The 26,658-nt window shown below is 37.1% G+C and overlaps 1 long non-coding RNA gene across 1 annotated transcript in view; it reads right to left on the bottom strand.

The window, feature by feature from the left end:
• Nucleotides 1-3,127: 3,127 nt before the first annotated feature.
• LOC147917207 (uncharacterized) overlaps nucleotides 3,128-26,658 on the bottom strand; it is a 148,974-nt gene continuing 125,443 nt past the window's right edge. The window contains exons 4-6 of the long non-coding RNA XR_015551914.1: nucleotides 10,430-10,570; nucleotides 3,295-3,375; nucleotides 3,128-3,208 (exon numbers count right to left, since the gene is read on the bottom strand). This is a non-coding gene — a long non-coding RNA (uncharacterized LOC147917207). The remainder of the gene's footprint in view (nucleotides 3,209-3,294; nucleotides 3,376-10,429; nucleotides 10,571-26,658) is intronic.

The following is a 26,658-nucleotide window of genomic DNA, read 5'->3' as shown; positions in this document are numbered from 1 at the left end:
CCTACCCACTCAGGGAAGTAAAAGTGTTTTAGCACATAGCTCCACCCTTATCCTCCTGTTATTGGCATAGCACTTGAAGAACATTTGGAAACCCTTGTGTGGCAATCTTAGGCTCCCAGATGCAAGATAGGTCATCTTTCTTGCCTATCTAGGGCAACAGACCACACTGAATGGCATGAAGGCTCTTTCAAAGGGACTAATGAGGATTTCCATGGGGTGTTACAGCATTAGCCACAAAAGCATTAGACTTTTTATTTAAAGTCAGCTGCTAATCCCTGAGACAGGCAGAGCCAAACACTTAACACATATTTTAAAAGCACTACCAACCAAGTCAATACTTTAGACATTTAAATTCTTCCTAGGAGGTGGGCAGTTCAAGCTGTGGAGCCAACACCAACTAGTTTTTGCATTACTTCAAACAAAGAGAACAAACAAACAAAAAAGACAAAACTCCTTAACCCTGCAGCATTCAAATCCTGACAATACATCCCATAAATCATCACTTCAAAAGAACATATTAACAATGTCAGGTCATGACTTCCCCAAACAAAGCACTTAAGGAAGCGTTACAAAGTGTGTTGATTGGTTGGTTTTGCCAGGGGCAACCTAACCTTTTAAATAAATGCCCAAGATATTAAAACTTGAGGTTTACTTATACCATATGTGAACAAGAGCTATGCTGGGACTAGATGTTGAAAAACATGGCATTCAGAAAGAAAGAGGGTTTGGGGTGGCTTTTTTAAAGACTCTTGGGAGAGGATTTCAGGATTCCCTCTCTTATTTCTCAATCTATCTTTAAAAGTTAGGAAAGAACCCTGAGGTGAAGTATGGAAATGAAAATAATTTTGAGGAGTTTTCCAGAAATTTCCAGAATCCAAAATTTCTTTCCCAAAATTTTAAAGGAGCAGAAAATTCTCCCCAAGTCCTTTGAGTTAGCCTTCCATATGCTGGTTTTAAGTGACTTTTGCTAGATTGTTAAAAATCTGAAAGAGATAAACAATGTTAATCAATGTAAACAACTGTTTGGCTGTTGGTTGAGGATTAAATTGTGTTACCAATACTATAACGGCATATTACCTCTGTGATGTGATATAGGATATAACTAGATTTCTCCACAATAGCTAGGACAAGTGATATACCAAATGTGTGGATGTTCCTAATTTTCTCAGTTGAAAATATAATCTGACACAACCATTATAGGAACAATATTAGGCTCTTTGTTTTGTAACATCATTATCTCTATTTTAGAACAAAGAAGAGGACTATCATGAAGTAGATAAATCAAGTATAATCTCCTTACCATCTTCTAGAAGACTCTGCATGAACTGGACTTGCCTATCTCTTGAGGCTCAGATCCTAAGACCATGCCCCAAAACTTCAGTCTCTTCCTCCACATGAAACGCTCTTCCTTCACCCAGTCTTTGCAAAGTTACCTCCTTCCTACTTGGGTTTCAGCTCAAATATTACCTTTTCAGAGAAATGTTCTTAACTGACCAATCTAAAGTAACATGATACCCTAGGTAACTCTTTACATTTTTCACGGTTCTTATTCCTCTCTGAAATTACCTAGTTTATTTGTTTATTGTCTTTTTTGTTCCTACAAGAATATAAATTCCATGGGGATAGGAAACTTGTATATTATGTTTATTATTAGATTCCTATTTTCTACAAGAATATCTAGAGTATTTGTTAAGGAATGAACGAATGAAGAGTACAGTCATTTTCCAAGGAAGAAAAATTAAAGAAAGATTTTGTTTCTTCAGTACTGGTATGTATCTAGCACAGTACTTGGCACATATCATGAACACTATAATTAATAAGAGGTTAAAATACCTCTAGTGTCCTTAATGTGTTATTGCTATCCATGTGGCGTGAATAAAATCAAAGGCACATGTAGTATATTTTTACATTTTTCAGTGGGGCTTGTATACCTTTGTTGACAACTGACTCCCAGCACTTAATTTAATGGTATACTGAGGTATGTTTTAGATTTTTGTACTCATCTATCTCTAATCAAATTAAGCCAAGTCTATACCTTAGCCAAATGCTGCACTGACCCAAAGATTAAATTCCTTGTTGGAATCCATCAGAGAAGATGGTCTATGTTACAGCATGGTTTTCAACTTCTCTTCAACATTAACCTGTCATTCTTATCCCAGGATGTGACCCTTGGCTATTCCTACAAGAGACCCTCTTTTCACATTAGGTTCAATAATAAATTTGGGAGCCACATCAAGCCTAGGAATGAGTTGTACAAATAAATATCATCCCAGAGTTAATGGTTATCTTTTCAAACAATAACCCTGTCCTCCAACCTGCGAGGGAGCTTCCCTGGAAAATAATTTAAACATTGATAAATGATTGAAACCCAATCTGTCTCCTGCCCAACCTCTGCCCACTCTCACAACCCCTGCACTAAAATAATTCCATCCAAGCAAAAAGTAAGTTGAATTTTAAGAGATTCCAACACCTTCTCATTTGAGGTCCCACCAGGTTACTGCTAGATTGTTTGGAATCTGGCTGCTTCATTATTGCTATCAATATCGATTAGTTAACATGTCTATTAGCTGTCAATGTCAATGTCTTTAAAACCTCTTGACGGAGTTCCTAATTGAAAGACATTGGATGATAGGCAAGTGATTTCTCTACCTTCATTTTGGTGTCTGACATCATTAATGTGATTAATGAGGTGACCAGGGAACCCAAATCACTTGTCATCATTAGACTGCTAATACAATAGCCAAAGCTCAAAGGTGGGGAACGAATGAGAACAAAAGTCTTCTCTTATCTCTGTTTTCTACTTTATCGAGGAGACAAATGACCTAGGTTGTGTGAACCTCTTTGTAATAGTAAACATTTTGTAACAGTAAATGTTAAGAAAATGATAAGTGTTTTTTTGGTTCCAAATTATTTGGACTAACAAAGAATTATTTTACTTTAAAGCTTAAGAGTACTTTCTAAATGATTGAATAATGATTATAAAATAGAAGACAAATAGCTGGATCAATGTCTTTAAAAGGGAGCAAAAGGAAGGTACACTCACCAATGGAAGTGATTGACTCTGTTAGCAAAAAGTCCAGCAGTAGTTCTTGCTTCAGGCACAGCTGGATCTATCTGCCCCCTCCCCCATCTCTCTCTTCCTTTCTCCCCCATTTTCTCCTTCTCCTTCCATTTCTCTGCTCTAATTTTCTCTACTGTTTTCAAAATCCTAGGAAAAGAGAGAGAGAGAGAAAGAGATTGAGAGAGAGAACTTCTTTTCCCTCATTGCAGTAAAATCCCAAAATTGATACAAACCTGCCTTGGGTTACTTGCTCAGTCTTAGAGGATGAGAATGCAACATACACTGATGTGTTCACATGAGTCACATGTCCAGTCCTGGAACAAGAGGAAGTAGTTCACCCCAATGTGAAACACACTCCTGAGAGTGAAAAATCACAAAGCTTTTTACCCATAAAAGGAAAAATCGACAAAACAGCAAGTTCGGACGTCAGCATCATGGCGGAGTGAGCTTTCCCGTGAACTCTTCCCCCGACAAGATACAACAAAAGGAACAGTCACAGACCAACAACGGAATCCTAGACAGTGAAAAGCTAGAGCGGAAAGATCCACACTGCCGCACATCTGAGAGCGGAAGGTGCTGGGCCCCCGGAGGAAGTGGGGAGAGGTAAGGAGAACTCCTCTCCCTCCCCATCAGATCAGCGATCCTGGTCCGCGCGGCTCCCAGAGAGGGGGGAGGGGCGGCCCTCGGCGGGGAAACCGTAGCTCTTCGGACTCTCTCAGCCAGTGGGAAACTCCCGCACAGAGGACTCAGAAGAGCCACAGGGCTACCATCAACATCTGAGCACCCCAGAGAGCGGATAAAGAGGGGCAAACGAGAAGCCTCCCACGTCAGGGACCCAGACGGCAAAAGAGAGACCCCCCCCCCCCCCCCCCCCGCAAACCAGACCCTGCAGCTCAACCAACCAGACCAGACCTAGGGATCCGCGGCAGACCAAGAGATCTGAGACAGACCAGATCAAGCAATCCGTGGCAGACCTGATCAAACGACTGGACCGTGGATCGCAGTGGGGGAAAAAAAAAAAACCAAAAAACAAAACTGTGGATCGCAGCAGAAAAACCAGGGCAGAGCGCAGGGGGCTTAGACTACACAGCCCTTTACCACCAGACAGTGGCGGCAGGTGGAAATTGCAACCAGAGATTTCCAGGATGAGGAAAAACAAAACCAACACAGGAACCACAATGCAAAAATATATGAAATCACCAGACCAGAAACAAAATGACAAGCACCCAGAAATCAACCCCGAAGACACAGAAATCCATAATCTAAATGACAGAGATTTCAAAATAGCTATCATAAAAACACTCAACGAAATACGAGACAACACAGACAAACAATTCAATGAGATTAGGAGTTTCTTCACAAAAGAGATTGAAATCATAAAGAAAAACCAATCAGTGCTGATGGAGATGAAGAACACAATGGAGGAGATAAAGGAGAATCTGGAATCTTTAAAGAACAGAGCTGACAATATGGAGGAAAGAATTAGCACTTTAGAGGATAGGAATACAGATATACTCCAGATGGAAGAGGAGAGAGAACTAAGACTAAAAAGAAATGAAGAAAGACTCCGAGAAATATCTGACTCTATTAGAAAATGTAACATAAGAATTATAGGTATTCCTGAGGGAGAAGAGAGGGAAAGAGGAACAGAGAGCCTACTCAAGGAAATAATAGCTGAGAATTTCCCAAATCTGGGGAAGGAGCAGGAAATACCAGTAAGTGAAGCCAACAGGACACCAATATATATTAACAGACAAAGGCCTTCACCACAACACCTAGTGGTAAGGCTAGCCAGGGTCAATGACAAAGAAACAATATTAAGGGCAGCTAGACAAAAACAAAAAATAACGTACAAAGGAACTCCCATCAGGCTCTCAGCAGATTTCTCAACAGAAACTTTACAGGCTAGAAGAGACTGGAATGATATATTCAAAATACTGAAAGACAAAAACTTTCAGCCAAGAATACTCTATCCAGCAAAAATATCCTTCAAATATGATGGAGAAATAGTAACTCTCCCAGATAAACAAAAGCTAAGAGAGTTCATGGCCACGAGACCCCCACTACAAGAAATACTCAAGGAGGCCCTCAGGCCTGAAAAAAAGAGAAAGGGAACACAAAGCTTGGAGCAAGGAGAAAAGTAGATAGACAAACTCAGAAAAATAGTAGATTGTTATCGAAATAGGTCAGCAACCACTTAAATACTAAATTCAAAGATCAAAGGAAGAAACTCACCAAAAATAAATTTAACCTCATCACTGTAAACACACAGCCACAACACAAGATAGAATAAGGTATAACAAGAACAACTTAGAAGGGGAAGAGGAAAGTGACTGAATTGACTTAGTATAAGGAAATAGGAGGCTATCAGATAATGGACTATCTCATATACAAGATTTTTTACCCAAACCTCAAGGTAACCACTAAACAAATAATCAAAACAAAACCACATATGATAAACAAAGAGAAAACTAGAAGAGTCATAAGACAGAACAACCAAACTGAACTGGCAGTCCGAAACAAATGGGACAAGAAACAAAGGAAATGCAAAAGAACCAGAAAATAAGTGACAAAACAGCAACATTAAGCCCTCATATATCAATAATTACCCTAAATGTAAATGGATTGAACTCTCCAATCAAAAGATACAGAGTGGCAGGATGGATTAAAAAGCAAGACCCAACAATATGCTGCCTTCAGGAAACACATCTTAGCACTAAAGACAAGCACAGGCTCAGAGTGAAAGGATGGAAGACAATACTCCAAGCTAATGGCAAACAAAAGAAAGCAGGTGTTGCCATACTCATATCAGACAAAGTAGACTTCAAGATAAAACAGGTTAAGAAAGACAAAGAAGGGACATATATAATGATAAAAGGGACACTCCATCAAGAAGACATATCACTTATAAATATATATGCACCCAACATAGGAGCACCAATGTACATAAAGCAACTATTAACAAACCTAAAAGGAGACATCAACAACAACACAATAATAGTAGGGGATCTTAACACCCCACTTACAACAATGGATAGATCATCCAGACAAAAAGTCAATAAAGAAATAGTAGACTTAAATGAAAAACTGGACGAGATGGACCTAGTAGACATATACAGAGCACTCCATCCAAAAACAGCTGACTACACATTCTTCTCAAGTGCGCATGGAACATTCTCTAGGATAGACCATATGTTGGGAAACAAAGCAAGCCTCAATAAATTTAAGAAGATTGAAATCATAACAAGCATCTATTCAAACCATAAGGCTATGAAACTGGAAATGAACCATGAAAAAAAAACTGGGAAAGTGACAAAAATGTGGAGATTAAACAACATGCTACTGAACAACCAATGGATCATTGATGAAATTAAAGGAGAAATCAAAAACTATCTGGAAACAAACAAAAATGATAATATGCCATATCAAACCATATGGGATGCAGCAAAAGCGGTCCTGAGAGGGAAACTCATAGCGATACAAGCCCACCTTAACAAACAAGAAAAAGCCCAAATAGGCAACCTTAAATTACACCTAACAGAACTAGAAAAAGAAGAACAAACAAAGCCCAAAGCCAGCAGAAGGAGCGAAATAATAAAAATCAGAGCAGAAATAAATGAAATTGAGACCAAAAAAACAGTAGAAAGGATTAATGAAACAAAGAGTTGGTTCTTCAAGAAGATAAATAAAATCGACAAACCCTTAGCCAGGCTTACTAAGAAAAAAAGAGAAAAGGTTCAAGTAAATAAAATTAGAAATGAAAGAGGAGAAATTACAACGGATACCATGGAAATACAGAGGATGATAAGAGAATACTATGAGAAATTATATGCCAACAAACCGGACAATCTAGAAGAAATGGATCAATTCTTAGACTTATACAACCTCCCAAAATTGAACCAAGAAGAAATGGAGAATCTGAATAGACCAATAACAAGTAAAGAGATTGAAATAGTAATCAAAAACTTCCCAAAAAATAAAAGTCCAGGACCAGATGGCTTCTCCAGTGAATTTTACCAAACATTCAAAGAAGATTTAATACCCATCCTTCTCAAACTATTCCAAAAAATAGAGGAAGATGGAACACTTCCTAAATCATTCTACGAGGCCAACATCACCCTGATACCAAAACCAGACAAAGACAATACAAAGAAAGAAAATTACAGGCCAATATCGCTGATGAACATTGATGCAAAAATCCTCAACAAAATATTGGCAAACCAAATACAACAATACATTAAAAAGATCATACACCATGATCAAGTGGGATTTATACCAGGGACGCAGGGATGGTTCAACATCCGCAAATCAATCAAAGTGATACATCACATCAACAAAACAAAGAATAAAAACCACATGATCATCTCAATAGACGCAGAGAAGGCATTTGACAAGATACAACATCCATTTATGATAAAAACTCTCAATAAAATGGGAATAGAAGGAAAGTACCTCAACATAATAAAGGCCATATATGACAAACCCACAGCCAACATCATACTCAACGGGGAAAGACTGAAAGCCATTCCTCTGAGAACAGGAACGAGGCAGGGTTGCCCACTCTCACCACTCCTATTCAACATAGTACTGGAGGTTTTGGCCAGAGCAATTAGGCAAGAAAAAGGAATAAAAGGAATCCAAATAGGCAACGAAGAAGTGAAACTCTCACTATTTGCAGATGACATGATTGTATATATAGAAAACCCTAAAGAATCTGTTGGAAAACTATTAGAAACAATCAACAACTACAGCAAAGTTGCAGGGTACAAAATCAATCTACAAAAATCAGTTGCATTTCTGTATGCTAATAATGAACCAACAGAAAGAGAGCTCAAAAAGATAATACCATTTACAATTGCATCAAAAAGAATAAAATACCTAGAAATAAATCTTACCAAGGAGGTGAAGGACCTATACAATGAGAACTACAAGACATTATTGAAAGAAATCCATGATGACATACAGAAATGGAAAGATATCCCATGCACGTGGATTGGAAGAATAAACATAGTTAAAATGTCTATATTACCTAAAGCAATCTACAGATTCAATGCAATTCCAATCAGAATCCCAATGACATTCTTCACAGAAATAGAAAAAAGAATACTAAAATTTATATGGGGCAACAAAAGACCCAGAATAGCTAAAGAAATCCTAAGAAAAAAGAAGAAAGCAGGAGGCATCACAATCCCTGACTTCAAAACATACTACAAAGCAATAGTAATCAAAACAGCATGGTACTGGTACAAAAACAGACACACAGATCAATGGAACAGAATTGAAAGCCCAGAAATAAAACCACACATATACGGACAGCTAATTTTCGACAAAGGTGCTAAGAACATACAATGGAGAAAGGAAAGTCTCTTCAATAAACGGTGTTGGGAAAACTGGACAGCCACATGCAAAAGAATGAAGGTGGACCATCTGCTATCGCCATTCACAAAAATTAACTCAAAATGGATCAAAGACCTGAGGGTGAGACCTGAAACTATAAAACTCATAGAAGAAAATATAGGCAACACACTATTTGACATTGGTTTTAAAGGAATCTTTTCGGATGACATGCCTACCCAGACTAGGGAAACTAAAGAAAAAATAAACAAGTGGGACTTTATCAGATTAAAGAGCTTTTATAAGACAAATGAAACCAGAATCAAGATGAACAGACAACCAGCTGGGAGAGAATATTTGCAAAACATACATCTGACAAGGGGTTGATCTCCATAATATATAAAGAACTCACACAACTGAACAACAAAAAAACAAACAACCCGATCAAAAAATGGGCAGAGGAAATGAAGAGACACTTCTCCAAGGAAGATATACAGATGGCCAATAGGCACATGAAAAGATGCTCAACATCACTAATCATCAGGGAAATGCAAATCAAAACAACACTAAGATACCACCTCACACCTGTTAGAATGGCTATAATCACCAAGACAAAAAACAACAAATGTTGGAGAGGATGTGGAGAAACAGGAACCCTCATACACAGCTGGTGGGAATGCAAATTGGTGCAGCCTCTATGGAAAACGGTATGGAGAATCCTCAAAGAATTAAAAATAGAGATGCCCTATGATCCAGCCATCCCACTACTGGGAATCTATCCAACGAACCTGAAATCAACAATCCAAAGAGGCTTATGCACCCCTATGTTCATTGCAGCATTATTCACCATAGCCAAGAAGTGGAAGCAACCTAAGTGTCCCTCGACTGACGACTGGATTAAGAAAATGTGGTATATATATACAATGGAATACTACTCAGCCATAAAAAAAGACAAAATCGTCCCATTTGCAACAACATGGATGGGCCTGGAGCGTATTATGTTAAGTGAAATAAGCCAGAAAGAGAAAGACAAACACTGTATGATCTCACTCATATGTGGAATATAAACCAACACATGGACAGAGAAAACGGGACTGTGGTTACCAGGGGCAATGGGGGTGGGGGTGGGCACAAGGGGTGAAGGGAGTCATATATATGGTGATGGACAAACAAAAATGTACAACCCAAAATTTCACAATGTTAGAAACCATTAAATCATCAATTAAAAAAAAAAAAAAAAAAAGGAAAAATCAATCCTACGTAGCCAAATAATAAAAATAAAATATCTGCCATGGAAGGAATAAATGGTTTTTAAAGAGAAACCAGGTTTGCATTTGGTCACACAAACTTTTTTCTGCAAAGTTAAGGACTGATGGGCATTCACATGCATGGCTGGTGGGAGTATAAACTTTAGAATTTTCCTGGAGGGCAATTCAGACACATTTTAAATATGAATATACACCTTGATCAGGCAACTACCATTCTAGGAATTTATACGAAATAAATCATAATAAATCTTCACAAAAATGTAACTAGAGTGATGTTTATCTCAAAGTATATTTGATAATAACAACTGGCAGAAACCTAAATGTCCAAAAAAAAATAGAGAAGTAGATTAAAAACAGGATGGGAAGTACTATTTTTAAATTTATGTATTTATTTGTTTGTTATTTATTTATATAATTTGAAAAGATACACACCAAGAGAGTAGGAGTGTCTGTCTCTGGGTGGTTGAAATATGGGTGATTTTTCCTGCCTTCTTTTGGCTAATCTCTGTTTACCAATTTTTCCCCAATTAATGTAAATACGTATTAGTTGTGTAATGTTTGTATTCTGAGAAGAAGGCAGCTCAAACACAGATTCCTGATTCACTCCAAATACCCTTTCTAAGTAATACCATATTTGGATGGGAGGCATGGTGAGCAGGACATAGGATATTTCCAAGATATCTTTAGGGACCAAGAATCAACTAAAAACTATTCCCTTTGTTGTTTGTCCTAAGCCAAGAGGCCAGACCCAGGGGAGAGGCCTTACCTATGTTTGGGGTCTCCAATGATGACTGAGGTTTCTTGGTTTCCTGAGGAAAATCAGCAGGCAGATACCTGGGCTCCTCTTCCAGAAAGACTATACCTGTCCACTTGCTGCATGTGGTACAGCAGGCAACTTCCAGAAAACCTGGAAGGAATTACACAGAGAGGGAAAAGCGCCTCCAGTCCCTGAAGTGGGGAGAGGAATGCCACTTGTACCCTAATTTCACAAGATATTTTAAAAGTAATTCCAGGTGAAATAATGATTTAAATGCAAAATATAAAACAGTTAAGACAGTATAAGAAACTTCAGAAGAATATTTGTATAACCTGGGTTATACAAGATCTTCCTAAGAAAACCTAAACAATCTATGTAATATTTCATTACTAAAAAATTTAGCTTTGTTCATGGAAAATATAAGCAGAGTTAAAAGAAAAATGAGAGACTGGGGAAAATAATTTCAACGCCTCTGTCAGATAAAGGGTTTATATTCCTTATATAAAAATATCTCCAGAAATAACTAAGAAAAAGAAAAGTAACTGAAGAGAAAATGGACAAAGAGGAAAAGACAGAAGAGGAAATCCTAGTTACCAAATACACACAAGAATTCTCTTAACTTCTCTAAAGCTTAGGGAAATGTAAGTTAAAAGAACAATAAGATGTCATTTTTTCATTCATCGCATACAGTGAGAATACAGCACTGATGAGGAAACATGGATATGTAACCTCTGAGATGTAATAACATGAATTGCAATGATCCCTTTTGGAAAGTAATCAGGCAATGGCTATTAAAATTGTAAATGCTTACCACCTTTGACATACTAATCTCAATTTGGGAATCTATCCTATAGAAATAAAAATCCTTATGTTATATGAACAAAGATGTCTATTGCAACAGTATTTTATAGAGGCAAAATAAAAGAAAAACTAAAGGGCCACAACAGAGGAAATAATTGGATAAATCACAGGACTTTATGCAACAGTCCATAACTATGAAAAAGAATAGGTTAGACCAGTGGTTCTCAAAGTCTGGCCCTTGGACCAGGAACTTGCTAGAAATGCATACTCTCTGGCCCCACCCCAGGCCTACTGAATCAGAATCTCTGAGGATGGGGCCCAGGAATCTGTCTTAACAAGTTATCCAGGTATTTCTGAAGTTTGTTAGAAAATATATTCACTTGAAAAGGTCTAGCAGGCCAACAAGTACATGGCTGTGAGATCCAAAAGTTACATCCCAGAAAGTCACAAAAGCTAACAACATGAACCAGAATAATCACAGAGATTACGTAAATTTAACTCGTGATGTTGACTTCTTCCTTTTAATCACTTAGCTCTTGAATACAGTCAATAGTCTGATGAGCTCTGATTATGGAGAACTCAGCTAAAAATATTTTGAATTAATAATCATCTGCAATGTGACATTTAGGATTCTAAAACTATCCCCCCCCCCCCCCCGCGACCCATTCTTTTTGCTAGGGACAACTTCAGAGTTATAACTGAGGTGACTCTCTAGTGACTAATGCCCAGGTGATTTGATTTTTGCATTTTGCTGGAAAAATAAAAGGATTATTTACTTGCCCTTAAAAAATATGTATTCCACTGAAAGGAACCTAGATTTAAAATTTCCCCAAGCCTGAAAGAAATACTTCCATAACCTAATCTGTCATGGTGGTCTAAATGAGAATTTTCCAAGACAATCTCATAAAAAGATGCATTTTGCCACAGCTTAAAATAGATTAGACTTATAAAATTGAATTAAGTTAACAAAGTCCACTGTAATTCATTAGAAGTGAATCTCTTTTAATCTTCCAAGTTGATTGGCTTCATTACTGTTGCAAAGAATTTCTAACCCACGATTACATCTGTGCCTTTCCACAGAGCCACTCAGAGTACTGAGAAAAAACCAACTAATTTCGTTACATGCTTTAGTTCTCAGCAGATACCAACAAATAGAGAAAATCCTTTCTGCCTTAGCTCTAAATTGTTTGCTATGCATTAACATATTTCACTAGTATAAGTAAATAATCTTTTCTTCCTTCAAGCAAATATTTGAACACCTACCATGTGCCAGTTTTTGACAAGTACTTCAAGCACATAAGGAAAATAAAGACAAAGATTTGACATAAGTAGCTTACATTACAGTGAAGGTCTCTCCCTAAAAGGATTCCTTGAATTATTTTTGGCTAACTCAATAATTACTTAATCAGATGTTTGACTTAACACCCGTGCTATTTACTACCCTTTTAATAACTGATTAATGCATGTTCCACTTTGCTTTAAATGTTTTACCACCTCCAACACTGTTCCTTTGGATATTTCCCTTCACGAGGCTAGATGGCCACTGGCACCCAACCAAGGAAAAGATCCTATATAACTTCCAAAATCATTTGACTTTATTTCTACAATATAACTCCACTTCTTTTACCAGAGTGTTCTGAAATGCTGGGACTGGACAGAATATTTTTATTTAAATATCAAGAATTTGTGCCTGCATAATTTAAAGCACATCTTCTCCTGAAAGGATTTACATGTTGTGCTGAGAAAGTTTATCGGTTTTATTTGTGGTGTTAATGGAAGTTCAAATTGTTAAATTAGATTCAGATATCATATTCATGGTCTATATTAACAAGAAAAGAAGCAGACAGTTGAATGGATTTGGAAACTGTGCATGTTCAAGGCAATGAGCATATTAAGTGTGAAGAGAAAAGTAATGTAGTTTTAGGAAAAAGTCTTTCTAGTTTAAACTCTCATCCACGGCCGTGGGATTTTTTTCTCACTAAATTTTAGTCTGTTCTGTAGTCCTAAAAAGACTGCTCAGTAGAGGGAGGAAGAAATCCAATTTTGAAGAGTTTATTTTGCTGAAATTCCCACCGGTTGTTAATACCCCTCTAGAGCCATGGCCAGACTCTACAGGTGAGAGAATGTATTCCCTCCTACAAACTTCCTCCTGTGAACCAGAGGAACCACAGAATCCTGGGGCTGAAAGAGTTCAAGGTCACCACCACTATCAGATACCAGATTTCCCACATTTGTAGTTGGAGAGTCTCCAAAAAATGCTGCTATGCATTAGCAACAACAAACTTTTAAAAAGTTTGATGCCATCCAGAAGTGTTCCCGGAAAATTTCTTTAACTTAAAACTTTCTTTAACAAAGGTACTTTAAACTTCACAGTAGAATCCTTAGAAGGGAGATTTACAGAACTCATACTAGGGTTTTCTATTAGAACCGCACACACACACAAAAATATGAACCACCGTCTCCATCCAATGGTTAGGAATGAAGATGCTGGAGTTAAAATGCCTGAGTTTGATTTCCAGCTGTGCGATCCTGCACACATTACTCTCTCTCTCTAATCTCTTGAAGCCTCAGATTCTTCACATGCAAAATGAGGATGAAAGTATTGCCCATCTCAAAGGGCTTTTGTGAAGATTAAATGAAATAACGTGCTTAGTACAATGCCCAGCACGGAGCTCCCACTCTATAAATTCATGATTCAACAAATATATCTGTGCTACTCTTTGGTCATTTGCAATATTTTTACTCCATCACTTTCCTTAATAGACTCTAAGGGGTTTACCAATTTTACTGGCATTTCAAAGAACCAGATTAGTATTTATCTATCTTCTCTAGTATTTTTTTTTTAATTTTTGCTTTTTTGTTCATAAATAACATCTTTTATCTCTATTTTCTTCTCCTTGCTTTCTTTCGTTATTTTGTTTTTCTTTTTTTTCTAACTTCTAAGTTTCTTTATTTTTGCCTTGTCTTGCAATATAGGCATTAGGACTCTGATTACAGCTTGTACTATAACCTGTAGGTTTGGGTGTGATGTGTCTCATTTCATTGCTTTGTAAAGAGTTTGTAGTGTTCGTTATCTTCTCTTTGATTCAAGAATAATCTGGGAGTGAATTTCCTAATTTCTACATGCAGAGATTCTTTTTGGTCATCTTGTTGATTTTTGGATTACTGTATTTGATTGGAATACGGTTTAATTTAGAGTCATCTCTACCATAAGGATTTTTTTCCTTAACAGTTAGTTAAGGAAATTTTTTTTATTGTGGTAACATTGGTTTATAACATTATATAAATTTCAGGTGTACATCATTATCCTTCTATTTCTGCATAGATTACATCATGTTTACCACCCAAAGACTAATTACAACCCATCACCACACACATATGCCTAGTCCTCTCTTTTGCCCTCCTCCCTCTCCCCTTCCCCTCTGGTAACCACCAGTCCAATCTCTCTCTCTATGTGTTTGTTTGTTGTGGTTTTTATCTTCTACTTACAGGGAGATCATATGGTGTTTGACCTTCTCTCTCTGACTTATTTCACTTAGCATAATACCCTCAAGGTCCATCCATGTTGTCACAAATGGCTGGATTTCATCGTTTCTTATGGCTGAGTAGTATTCCATTGTGTATATATACCACATCTATCCATTTGTCCCTTGATGGGCACTTAGGTTGCTTCCAAGTCTTGGCTATTGTGAATAATGCTGCAATGAACAAGCGTGCATGTATCTTTACACATGCATGTTTTCATGCTCTCTGGATAAACACCCAGCAATGGAATAGCTGGATCGTATGGTAGTTCTATTCTTAATTTTTTGAGGGATCTCCATACTGTTTTCCATAGTGGCTGCACCAGTTTGCACTCCCACCAGCAGTGTATGAGAGTTCCCTTCTCTCCACATCCTCTGCAACAATTGTTGTTTCCTGTCTTGCTAATTATAGCCATTCAGAATAGAGTGAGGTGATATCTCATTGTAGTTTTGATTTGCATTTCCCTGATAGTTAATGATGTTGAACATCTTTTCATGTGCCTGCTGGCCATCCATATATCTTCTTTGGAGAAATGTCTGTTCAGGTCTTTTGCCCATTTTAACTAACAATTCTGGCAGTCCTTTAAGAATTTCCAAGAAAATTTTCACAGGCTCTGTAGCCGCAATGCTGAGAAGCACAGACCAATGAGTAAAATCAAAAGAAAGTCCATATTTGAATGTCTGGGCATTCATTCTATGTTGCTTTATTATAAATTTCAAATATTTAGTAGGAATCAGGATAGGGAGAATTTAAAGTATTTCCACTTGCTTATATACTTCACTCCACTCAGTTCTGATAATATGTCTTTATAATAAAAGACAGCCCAGGGAATTTTCCAGAAGTAAAATTTAATAAGATCTCAAGCATCAAAGCAGAGTGTTCAGTGTGAAGTGTGGCCAGCAGAGTGGGTGCAAGGAGGATGCAGGTGATGAAAATCAAGCCTATGTTGAAAAAAAAAATAAGTAGACCATCTGAACAATATGTATGAGGCATCAGAATAAGGAAATCCTATCATTGCGGTACCTCTGCCTCAGGGAGAAAAGAAACCCCAGGAACAAGTGGCTTAACTTCCAAGACATGGCCAACAACTCCAGGTCACAGACCTTCATATTAGTTCTAGAAATTTATAATCTAATCCTCAGTCCCAGAAAAACAAAATATTTTACCATGGATCCAGAATTCTCTCCAGTTTTATGTAGAGTTATGAGCAAAAAAACAAGACCAATTATTTTCACAACTTTGGGCAAGTGGTTTTCACTGAACCTTAGTTCCCTCATCTGCTATATAGCTACTGGGTGGCAATAGGCCTGATTACATAATCTGTAAGATTATTTTATCTGTAGCATTTTATAATTCTCTAGTCTCATTAACATACATCTATGCTAAGCACTAAAAACATATAAAGAAATCCCAATCACAAATATCTGGGCTATAACAGACCTTACTAAAATAGTTTTGTTCAAATACACAACACCCTGAAGTACTACTTGATAAGACTAGCTTTGAAATAACCCTGTCATTGATAAGTTAAGTTTTCAGGTATGAAGATTAACTATGTCAAAAATTATTTTGCAATGCAGAAATTTTACTTACCTAAAAAAATAAGAAGGAAGTAAACTTTTGAGTACCTAAAATGAGCCAACAAATATGTGGTAGGTGTTTTACACGTGCCAAATAACTGGAAATCATGAAAATAAAAATTGTGCACTATCAGTCGATAGCAGACGCTGTTGGTTCCCTGCCTATATCCCTCAAGTTTTGTTCCTTCAGTTTGCTCCTGCACTGATACCACTGCCAGTATCTGCACCTCTACCCTAGAGCCTCTGAAGCCATGGAAGCTGCTGTAACTGCAGCCAACAAGCCTAAGGTGCCAGGGAACTAACGTGCCCACCCCAGGGAGCAGCCTAAACCAATGGCTGAATGGAATTGCTATATAAATGACCAGCTTGCTCACTCCACAGGCAAGGTGTGTGTATTATACCATTTTTTCAGAATTTCCCAGAGGTATTAAGATCTAGTCACCAATAGCAGTGGCTACCTTGATAGTGCTTCCCATACTGGCTACCTCACCTTCCCTGTCTCTCTTCCTCACTTCCCTACCCATGTTTCCCACACCTGCCAAGCAAACTACGTGTACTCAAGTCCTTGATTTGTCTCAGGATCAGTTTCTGTGGGAACCCAAACTGACGGCCAAAAGCAGATTAATCTCATTGTGCAAGTAAATCTTCAAATTAAATTATGATTTTGTCCTTCACCACCCTGCTTATGCACATACTCATGCTCTTTGCCCAAAATCATGAACAACTTTGGCAGAAATCTTGTATATGCAATCAAGAAAGTGATATCCACTTACAAAACAAAAATAAACATGAAGGTAAAATTTAACATTCACCCTGGGAGCAAAGAACATGACAGACACTTACTCACAAATGAAGACATTATAGGATGGAGTGCGTGGGAGAAGAGGGTTTGCCCTTTAATTACCATTTCCGCTGCTCTTAGGAGAATTTTGAAGATAAAGAGGTGGACAAGCATATTTTATCAGGGTAAGTGTGAGTTAAGGGTACGTTCCGGTGAACACTGGTCCCAAGTCTAAAGGCAAAATTTTAGCAGGGACACATCATGGATATAACATTAACCTAGCCCAGTGGCTGGAACATCGTAGGAGCTCAGTATGTATCTGTAAATATACAGTGAGAACCAAGGCAGATCAGGCTGGGCGTAGCGGCTAAGAAAGAGGGAGTTAATCCTTTATAACTAGCTAGTGACTCTGGGAAGAAAATTAAAAAGAAACTTTGATGTTTCTTCTAAGTCATCCAGTTCAGCTCACCACGTTAGGAAGGAAAACTGCTTGTTCAAAAGCTCCATGTGTACTGTCTTTCAGGAACTTAGAGGTAATAATAGAAAGGGAGGTGGAGATTCTCCAAAAGAAGAAAAAGAAACGTCCATCATCCCAATTAGGTTTTCAGTATAAAGTCCAAACCAAAGGCAAACTTTAAATTTTACCTTCAGATTGACTAAAGAATTAATTACTGTTGTAATATGTTGATTCTTATGTGTGAAAGTCAAAATTATACCTTCTCAAATGTCTATTTCCATATCTCTGAATCTCTCATGAACACACTATGGGTTACAGGCATGCTGTTTTTATCTGGCTTGGCCATTATGGAGCCACTCATAGTAATAGGGCTGATACTCGGTGCAAGTTACTTTGATGAAAATGAAAGAAATTTAATGTTTGACTGATCCTAACGTCCAGTTATAAAGAATTTGATCCTTTTTGCTCATCCTCTTTCCCTTCTCTCTTTTCTGCTCTCTTTCAAGGGGACTTTTCTTGGTAAGCCTAGTCCCCGAGACTTTATCATTCTGAATTCGGAGAATAGGTGTAGTGATAACTGACTGGAGGAAAGGAGATGCTTCAAAAAACAATGGACACATGGTTTGGGGCTTGGTAAGACAGGAAGTGAAGAAAGAAAATGAGAGGATCAGGGGCTACTATGGTTTATGAAAAACCGAGAAAGGAAAGGGGATTTTATAAAGTGTTGTTGAATTACAGAGCTTTGATTCAAATATAAATCACTAAAATACTTGTCAGGAAGCACGAGATTAAAGTAAAGTATAGCAGAGTAGAGTAGAGTAGAGTATAGCATAGCATAGCATAGTACAGCATAAAGTATTGTCTGGAATACTAGGCTAAGCTGCCTCTCCTACCCACTTTCTATCCTGAAGCTACACACAATGATGTTGATGGGTCCCCAGAGGACTAGCAGGACAATTTTGAAATAATTTATTAGAAAACCAAACCACCAAACAAGTATTAAGCTATCGTCTCTCCATCAACCACAATATCCTTCTGTCTCTAAAAGACAGATGTTTAAAGAGTGAGCATGTGCACATTCTATCTGGGAAAAAGAGGGAATTTTATTTCAGCTTTCTGTGCATCATTAGGTCACTGGAAATCATGGAAACCTAAATTACACATGCTAGCCATTTCAGGAATTGAGACCTCTTGTAGGAAGAAAGCAGCAATCAAATCAGTCAGCTCATATCATCCTTGACATTAACGGGTGGCTGTAGGATCATTTTAAGAAATGACTTTCTGCTCCTATTAGCAGACTGATTATACTCCAGCTTCTGTTCTAGAAGCATATGACCAAACTAGTCTCCCAAAACGTATATTAAAAGGATACAATTTCTTTGCCAGTGTTTATACTCCAGTTAAATATTTTTAAGACAGGAACAAGAATACCAAAAAAATTGGAGCCATGGTAGTTTGCATCTCTTCAGCAAAAGCAACCCTAAAGGCAAATATTTACTGTTTGGGTTGTTGAACATGGATGTGTGGACAGAAGTTTAATGTTCATGCAATCTGTTTCCAGCGCATTAGCCATCTCATTAGAAACAGCAAACAAGCTTCTTTCTTGTTTAAAATATGTCCCACATGCTCAGAATCAATCTTGATCAACAGACTGCAGTATAACTTGGCAGTTCAGAGATGAGAAGATTATGGACACATTTCAATTAAACAATAAATTCAGATATGACAACTGTATGCATTATGTATGTAACAATGCTTCCAAGGGACATTTAGGAATCCACCAAGTCAACCCTGAAGAGAACCTTGGTCTACTTTGGCAAACAATGTAATGTAGATGAATGGAGAAGCTACAGGCAACCTTCCATTTCTTTATAAAACAAATTCCTGACATACATTCAAAAGTTGAATGTGAGAAAATATAATGGTCCATGTTAAATCGCAGCTCCACCAATTACTAGTTAAAAGATCTTAAATCACTTAATGTCTCTGATTCATACATTTATTCATTTAACAGATGTTTATTGTCTCTCTATTATGTGTCAGACACTGTTCTAAGGTTTGGGAATGCAGATGTCAACAAAAGAGGCTACAACCCCTGCCTTCACATTTTGAAATGGGGGAGGCAAAAAAGAGGACTGAAGATAAATATATAGTATATTAGAACATGATAAATGTTAGAAAGAGAAATTAAAATAGAGAATGGGATATGAACTATTGGGGGGGTATTAGATAGGTATTAGATAGATATTTTAATTAGGCCCAGGTAAGATGTCACCAAGAAGATGACTTTGGTGATAACCTGAAGAAAGTGAGGACACAAGTCATGTGGATATCACGGAAAGAAAAAGCATTCCATGAGTGGCAAGTGCAAAGGCACTGAGGCAAGATCATGCCTTACAAGAAAAGAAATGAGGAGAGCTAGAGCAAGAGGTGAAGGATAGAGTGGTAGGAGACAAGATCAGGGAAGTAATGGGGTCGGCGCTGGGGAACACACCATGACGGCCTTTTGGTTCATAGCAAGGACCTTAAGAGGGAATAAGAAGCTATTAGAGGATGTTGAGAAGTGAAATCATCTGGCTTACATTTGACAGGAAGAATAATAATTCTTCCTCATAGGTTTACTGTAAAGACTGTGAGATAATTGACAGAAAAAGCTTCTCACAGTACATGGCAAGAGGTCAACATAAAATATTAGCTGCTATAATTATCTTTGTTATCTAGACAGAGATTAGAAAATCATAATAAAAAATGAAAGCCTTTGCATGGGTTATGCATCTTATTTTTTTATTTTGTTGTTATCCTTCAAAAATCAGAATAACAATTCAAGAAGGGAAAGAGAAATAATAAAGAGATGCGTTAGTTCAACGATCAAATGAAGATAATTTCTGAAACTTTTAAGTGCTTAAAAAAATGGAGGAAAAAACTTAAAGTTCAAAACCTGGGATATTAAATTTTCCAGGTAAATCTCTTAATGCTCTAAGCACAGAAATAATTCGAAATCTATTTGAAGCAAATTGAATTGATGTTTCTTCCAACTTAGGGCCAGGAAGAAGCATCAAAAACTGGATGACTTTCGGCAAAGAGTTATACACAGTAAATAGAAAGGATTTGTTGTAAATAGATTCTAAGAAAGCTACTAAGAGGCCTCCCTGCTTGCTGAGCAAGATTACTGAAATAAAATAAAGCAAAGCAAAAGGGATTATTGCCTACTTAAGTAGTCGGGCATAAAAATTAATGTGGTAGCTGGACTTCAGAGAAAAAATAAACAGATCACACTCAAAACATCATGAGAGGTCAAGTACATTATATGTCTCTCTGTAAATCATGACAGGCGTACAATAGGCATAAATGATATAAAGAATGGAGAAGGATTTATGATTTGAACTCCTAGAGAACCTGCAAAGTGCAGGATCTCATTTCACACACAGTCCAAGGAATAGTATACTGTGTCTTTCATTTTTATATCATTTTATGTATTTCATTCCTTTAAAAAGCATTTATTAGTTACTTATTATGTGCAAGGAGCTGTGGAAAATACAAAATTGTGTAAGACATGGTCCTTGCCACCCAAGATACTCACATTACAGCAAAGGGACACAAGGCACAGACTGTATTTCACTGAACATATGACACCATCCATTTAAGTTAAATCAAAGTAATAACTTTACAGGAAAAAAGAAAATCATTAAATATACATAGAGTTTTTAAGATAAACTCCAATTTCAGAAACATTAAAATTTGAAAGAAATGAACACCTTAATATATGAAATCAGGTATATAAACATCTACACCGAGAAGCATAAGATAAGTATCAAAGATGATTTTTGAAATACTGGGTGTTACAGGAGCACAAAGGAAAAAGATATTACTACTGGGTCAGAGGGGTTAGCAAAATCCAGATAATGTTAACAACTCAGCTGGGCTTTAAAAAAAGACATAGAAAGTCTGAAATGGAAATGATAGGTAAAAAATGCACTCCAGGCAAGTGGAAATGGTGGGTAAGAAATGCATTTCAGGCAGATGAATCAGCACACACAGCGGCACAGAGTAAAAATGACTTTGCACAGAGGAGCAGCCATAAATTCAGATTCAGTAAAGGAGGTTCACATTGGACCCAGTTGTAAGCGCTTTAAATGCTAAGGAAAGGATTGTGAACATGCCCTGTCAGAAACTAGAAAGTTTTAAAAGTAGAGAACAAATGCGCTCACACTCATGGTTTAGGAAGATTAACCGAACAGCAGTCCACAGTGAACAGCAGGGAGGCGACAGCGTAGAGACGGAGAGCAGTAAGGAATCTTCCATCATACTCTAGGCAAGAGATGCCAACCCAAACCAAGGAGGTGGAACAGTGGGTTGAAAAGATATGGATGTGCCCGTAGCTTTATAGTGCTTTTACTTACATGGTCATAATTGATGTCACATGGTAAAGTGACATCGGAAGAATAAGAATTAATCAGAGTTTAAAGAGGAAGAAGCCAACAGAAAAAATGGTAACTTTTTTTTTCTTACCATATCTAGTGTTAAAAGATAAACTGAGGCATATTAAAGATTTTAAGAGTTTATATGAGAAAAAATCTATTTCAATCAGGCAGTGCCAAACCGGAAGTGATTAGGAGCACTCCACCGACAAGAGCCAGGGGAAAGACGTACAGAGAAAAGGCAGAAGCAAAGAAAGGAAATTATTTGATGGGCTATAGATTAAAGCCTAGCTGGCTGTTTGTGACTGGTTGTCCTTAGCGTTTTGATTTTATAGCCTTGAGGCATTTACAGGCTTAGATTTTGGTTTGCTTATTAGGCTGCCAGGGCATTAAAGCAACCTCAATCTAATGGCCTCCTTGTTAAATAATTCAAAACTAGGTGGTGACAGAATCAGCCCCAGAAAACAATTCTGCTGCCTCAGAGGACAGATCTGTGTTCTCTTCCCAACACATCACCTAACTCTCACGTAGGTTTCTGGTCAGGAATTAAAGAATGACTGTTTTAGGATGAATTGGACATTACAATTTGAAAGATATAAGCACTCACTATGAGAATGAAGTGTGCAGCACTTCGCTAAACAGACATGACTATAGTGACTCAGCAGTTCAATCTCATACAATTGCTGATGTTTTCAGTGTCTGTGACAGTTTGTAAAGGCATTATCTCCACGCCCAGCCTATGGCCATGTAATCAGAAAGTTAGGACAGATGGCCGGGTGACTGCATGGGATGAGAGGTGAATCAAAATTTTCGGTACTTCATTAGCAAGATCGAGTTTAGGGTGATCTGCTAATTCCACATTCCTATTTCAAAGAATAAAATATTTCTGAAAGTGATTGGACATGCACACATCCTCAAATTTTATTTAACGATAATGAACAAATTACCAATGAAAATACACTAAATTCCCAAGCATTCCTTGCATGGTGAACACTGGTTCTCAATTTCCAAAGAATTTCTTAGATATTTGGTACAGTTTAAAAATGATGGTCTTTGGGACAACTCATTAGAATCACCTTGGATGATCCATAATTCAGATTATAAATCCGGCTGACTGGAATCAAGCTTGGAAATCTATGGCAACCAGATGTGGAAAACATTGCTCCAAGGGTTATTGGAGCAATAAATAGTTCACATCGAATCCATGAAAATAGATTAGTCTTTATACCTACATGACACAATAGCTTACATGTTCAAATACATTCCAAGCCATATTCTTTCGCAAGCAATCAATTTCTGTCTTTCAAGATAATTATATTAATGTTGATACTAAGCACATATGAAAACCAGATATTCTTTTCTGTGTGGCACGTTTTAAGAGGAATCATGTTATAGTGTGTATCAGTAGCGTGTTCCTTTTCATTGCTGAGTATAAGAAGAACGCTGGGAAGGAGGGAGCAATCCTGATCACAAGTGGGATTTTTCATTCATGAAAATTATTCTTGATTAGCAAATAGTTACACATATATGCACATATATACATACACATACATATATACGCATGCTACAAAGTTCATGTACGGTTTCAAGATTATTCTATTTGTATTTATATGGTTTGTGATATCTTATTGGCTTTGAACAACCTCTGTTTATTTAATGCTCACCCAAAAGTGTTTTGTTCAACAAAGAAAAGAATACAAAAGTCTCATTTTTGCCAAGATCTTTGCAGGATGTGCCTGTTCAATTACTGCATTAGTAATAGATCTATTCCATTGCTCTAGTAAAAGAACGTGCAGGCTCATGATTATTCTAATGAAAAAAACACAAATATTTCATAGGAATTTTGTATAAATTCTAAAAAAAACGGCCAGGGAATGTGCTAGAAAAAATATTCTAAAGCAAGTCTCCACAAATTTTTTCCAAAAAAAGCCAGATAGTAAATAGTTTAGGCTTTGTGGGCCATATGGTGTCTGTCACAACTATTAGACTCTGCCATTATAGCATGAAAGCAGTCACAGAGAATATGTAAATGAATGAGCACATCTATGCTCCAATAAAATTTTATTTACAAAAAGAAGCAATTAACAACACCTATTAGAATGGCCAAAATCCAAAACACTGTCAACACCAGCTGTTGTCGCAGATGTGGAGCAACAGGAACGCTTATTCATTGCTGGTGGGAATGCAAAATGGTACAGCCACTTTGGAAAACAGTTTGGTGGTTTGTTACCAAAGTAAACATACTCTTATCATACATTCCAGCAATTATGCACCTTGGCATTTACGCAAATGAGTTGAACATTTACGTCCACACAAAAACCTGCACATGGATGTTTATAGCAGCTTTATTCATAATTGCCAATAATTCAAAGCAACTAAGATGTTCTTCAGTAGGTGAATCGCTAAAAAAACTGGCACATCCATACAATGGAATGTTATTCAGCAATTCAAAGAAATGAACTATCCAGTCCTGAAAGACATGGAGGAAACTTAAACGCATACTGCTAAATGAAAGCAGCCGATCTGAAAAGGCTACATACTGCATGATTCCAACTATATGACATTCTGAAAAAGGCAAAACTATAGAAACAATAAAAAGATCAGTAGTTGTCAAAAGTTGGTGGGGGAGCAATGATAAATGGATGGAGCACTGGAGATTCTTAGGGCAGTTAATCTAACTATTCTGTATGACCTGCAATGGCGGATACATGACATTATGCATTTGGCAAAACTCATAGAATGTACCACACAAAGAGTGAACCCTATTGTAAACTATGGACTGTAGTTAATAATAACATATAAATATTGGTTAATCAATTTTAACAAATGTACCAAACTAATGCAAGATGTTAATAATAGCAGAAACTGTGGGTGGGGTGAGAGTATATACTTTCTATTCAATTTTCCTATAAACCTAAAACTGCTCTAAAAAAAACAAAACAAAACAAAAACAGGCAATGAGCCAGATCTGGCCTATGGGCTATAGTTTACTGACCCCCTGGTCTAGAAAACAAAAACATGATCAGAGAACACTTGGAGTTCATAAAGTTGTCTTTGTGACTCTCACTAACTTCAAGGAAATCCATCCAATACGGCTTTCAGAATTTTGTTTGGAAAAGCAGTGTTCTCATAATAGCACTTCTGCCAAATACATTCATATTTTTATTTATATAGCAGAAAGTTATTTATCATAATCATGAAACTAAATCCATCCACTTTTCATACCAGCCAACAATTAAGCCTATCCTTCTTGCTCCAGCTTTAAGAGGACCTCCCCTGTGCTTGGGAACCTAGCACACTTTATCTCAAGCACAGCAGTGCTCCAGATACAAGGGTCCTCAGCTAGACTGCTGAGTCTTCAGCAGTTATGTCTTCAGCTAGACTGCTCAAAAATTCTCCATGGGATTGGATACTTTATTGTCCTCTTAAATAGTCTCATATTTTATACAGTAGAAAGCCTCATCTTCTAGAGTTTTCACCTGTTATGTTACCATCAGTGGCACAGGAAACAACTCTAGCGTTTTTCAAAAAGAATGTTATAACCTTAGTCTTCCTCAATCTCTATGGCCACATACAGCAGCAATGTTTATTGCATTTTTAAGATACTAATCGAATTTATTTTAGTCAAAATAATAACATGTATTCTTAGTAGCAATACTATAAATAATCTGTTTTGCACTTAATGTAACAGTAAAAACATATTCAATGGTGTTATTTTAAATATTTAACTGTTTTTGTAAAATTCACTTCAACTGCAACCACCAATGCAACTACTTTTTTTTTTTTTAAGGTCACACTGGTTTATAACATTATATAAATTTCAGGTGTACATCATTATATTCCAACTTCTGTATAGACTGCATCATGTCTATCCTCAAAGTCCATCCATGTCGTCGCAAATGGCAGGAGTTCATCTTTTTTGTGGCTGAGTAGTATTCCATTGTATAGACATACCACATCTTCTTTATCCATTCATCTGTTGATGGGCACTTAGATTGCTTCCAAGTCTTGGGTATTGTGAATAATGCTACAATGAACACAGAAGTGCACATATCTTTTTGAAGTACTGTTTTCATACTCTTTGGATAAATAGCCAAAAGTGAAATAGCGGGATCACATGGTATTTCTAATATTTTGAGGAATCTCCATACTGTTTTCCATAGTGGCTGCACCAAACTTACATTCCCACCAGCAGTTTTTATTTTCTTATAATTTGCCATAAATCACAAATAATGTAATGCCTATAAATACACAACTATCATTCTTGGGAGAAGTTGGCTTTTTATTCCTGTAATTTTAGTGAGATCTGTCAAGAGTCAAGAGTAGAATTTAAGCTAAGCTGGTATCCCTCTGCTGCTAAGTGATAAAGGACGTATAGGAACCTTGTTGTCTTTAGAATAAGCTATAGCTGCTCTGGGAATCATAACATGCATATTTCTGCCCCCTTTTTTGTTATTTTCAACATAGAGTGTACTCATAACAATGGGAAAGTAGCTGAACTTCAACCATGTAGCATAAGGATCACGTTGATTAGCTTCTAGGGGTAGGATGGCTGAACCGGAGTGAAAGACTTAACTTCTCAGTACCTATACATAAGCTATTTGCCACTCAGAAAAGACTAACAACTTTCTTTCCTGACCATGTAACTAGGCCAACAGCCATTTTGAAAAGAGATG

This window comes from Ceratotherium simum, chromosome 4 (assembly GCF_057802395.1).
Source record: "Ceratotherium simum simum isolate JZ-2026a chromosome 4, ASM5780239v1, whole genome shotgun sequence".
Taxonomy (NCBI): domain Eukaryota; kingdom Metazoa; phylum Chordata; class Mammalia; order Perissodactyla; family Rhinocerotidae; genus Ceratotherium; species Ceratotherium simum.
The sequence above is the reverse complement of the archived record's forward strand: the minus strand, read 5'-3'. Positions and strand labels throughout refer to the sequence as shown.